Source organism: Gekko japonicus, unplaced genomic scaffold (assembly GCF_001447785.1).
Source record: "Gekko japonicus isolate JY-2015 unplaced genomic scaffold, Gekko_japonicus_V1.1 scaffold2321, whole genome shotgun sequence".
NCBI lineage: Eukaryota > Metazoa > Chordata > Lepidosauria > Squamata > Gekkonidae > Gekko > Gekko japonicus.
The window spans coordinates 109067-111275 of NW_015174340.1; the positions used below are offsets into that span (position 1 = coordinate 109067).

The 2209-nt window shown below is 41.9% G+C and overlaps 1 long non-coding RNA gene across 2 annotated transcripts in view; it reads left to right on the plus strand.

Annotated features, from left to right (window-relative positions):
- Nucleotides 1-1764, plus strand: part of LOC107121373 — a 14811-nt gene extending 13047 nt beyond the window's left edge. For both annotated transcript variants that reach the window (XR_001482858.1, XR_001482859.1), the window contains one exon: nt 1392-1764. This is a non-coding gene — a long non-coding RNA (uncharacterized LOC107121373). The remainder of the gene's footprint in view (nt 1-1391) is intronic.
- The last annotated feature ends 445 nt before the right edge of the window (nt 1765-2209 follow it).

Here is a 2209-nt window from a genome sequence, read left to right on the forward strand (position 1 = left end):
GCAACCCTACTCAGGAGCCCCCCCCAAAAAACCCTTTCCTTGGCCCCGCCCCTGGGGTGTGTCCCTCTTTCCCCGCTCTTTCCCCTCAAAGCTGCTGGGAAGTGTAGGCAGGGAGGTATGGCAGCTCCATTAGCAACCCTACTCAGGAGCCCCCCCCAAAAAACCCTTTCCTTGGCCCCGCCCCTGGGGTGTGTCCCTCTTTCCCCGCTCTTTCCCCTCAAAGCTGCTGGGAAGTGTAGGCAGGGAGGTATGGCAGCTCCATTGTTACCTATGGAGTACCCCCCCACACACACAAACATAAGGAACTACCAGGCTGGTATCCATTTTAAGGCCTGGCAGCCATTTCGTCACAGTTAGTGTCCTTTATAAAGTTTATATCTTTAGTACCTGGTGTTACATTTTATGGCACAGATGGCCTGGCCCGACAAAGTGACATTTATTTCAGATCCTCGTAACAAATGAGTTTGACATCTCTGCCATAAAACATTTTTAATATGAAATAAAAAGGGTAGTGTTTGTATGCGTTGTTTGTTAGAACAACCTGTGGTGTGAAACTTTTGTAAAGATTTCTATGAGGTTATTTATGTTATACCGTGTAATAGATAAGATCGATACGAAAAGATAAAAATGATAAGATAGTATGAGAAAACGGTAGAATATACCGAGTAGGTTGTTATACTGATTTTGTTAAAGTTAATATGTCATATATATTTTAAGCTATTTCATTTTATTTATTTATTGTATTAAATTTGATTTGCTAGGCCACCCTTCCCTACAGGTAGGGCCCGGGGCGGCTGACAACAGAATGATGTACACAATTCTTTAATTTAATTTAAAAATCAACATTAAAACCACCTAAAAACAGATCACTAAATAGGAACATAATATATATACAAGATGGAGGCAGAAAAACCAAACAAACCCCAGCCTCCTTACACCATATATATCATGTTATATATTTGTTAAGCTATTATACTATATACTTTTAAAAATATAGATATATATTCTGATAAAGTAATGTTCGCTATATCTGTAAAATTGCCCTTCTATTATGTTTTTGGTAATTATATTTCCTATGCATTTCTCCCTATTCCTTTTTTCCTTCTGTATCACTTTTTTAATATATATATATATATATATATAAATTATTTTTTAAAAAAGACTTTGCTTTTAAAAAAAAAAAAACAATTTTAAAAAAATAATTTAAAAAAAGACTTTGCTTTTAAAAGCACCCTCCGTGACGTTTCAGTTCTTCCAAACGTAAGGCCAGTGAATCACGAAAGCATTTTATTTTCCTGTTATGCAAAGCAGTTGCAACTTCCATCTGGAGATCTTGTTAACGATGATGCGTATGTGTTCTCTCTTCCTTTCTCTTTCGTGTCTCCCAATAGTTCAAAGAAGAATCTGCTTTGTTCATTCTAGCGGCACGCTTCATGATGGGAACGGCTGAAATGTCACCCGGCGCGTGGCTGTTCCCTGAAAAACCTTGCGTGGGATGCTGGCTTGACCACAGTCCAACGGGCATCTGAACGCTGAATATTATATGCTTTGACACCTCTGTGCTTTGCAGCGTAGCTACACCTCTGGGGTTGTATCTTCTGTGTATGGTCCCTGTGATGCCGGCTTTCTCTGTAGTCAGGTTTACATGCGATGCTGGCTTTCTGTGTAGTCGGGTTTACACGTGATGCTGCCTTTCTATGTAGTCGGCAGGGCTATTTTTGGGCAGGAACGCACAGGAACGGAGTTCCGGGTGGCTCCCGAGTTGGCCACGCCCAGCAGGAACTCATTAACATAATAGGCCACACCCAAGAGCAGAAACTCATTCGGATTGGCTACAATTAGGAGTGTGTGGCCTAACATGCAAAAAGCCCTGGGTTTTGACAACAAACAAGGTAAAGAGAATAAGAAGCAAAAGGTGGGTGTGGCTGGATGACCACACTTCCGGGAACATGGGGGTGTGGCTTAATATGCAAATGAGCTGTGATGTCAGGGGCGTGGCCCAATATGCTAATGAGTTCCTGCTGTTGGGTATGGCCTGTTATGCTAATGAGTTCCTGCTGGGCTTTTTCTACAAAAGAGCCCTGGTAGTCTACCTTATCAGGGATTAAGAGCTCCCCTACCACAATGGGTGTGTGGAAGGAGCCACCCTCTCCCCTAGAAGACACTGAAAAAATAATAGCAGTGGGGAAAAAACCCAACCAACCCTGAG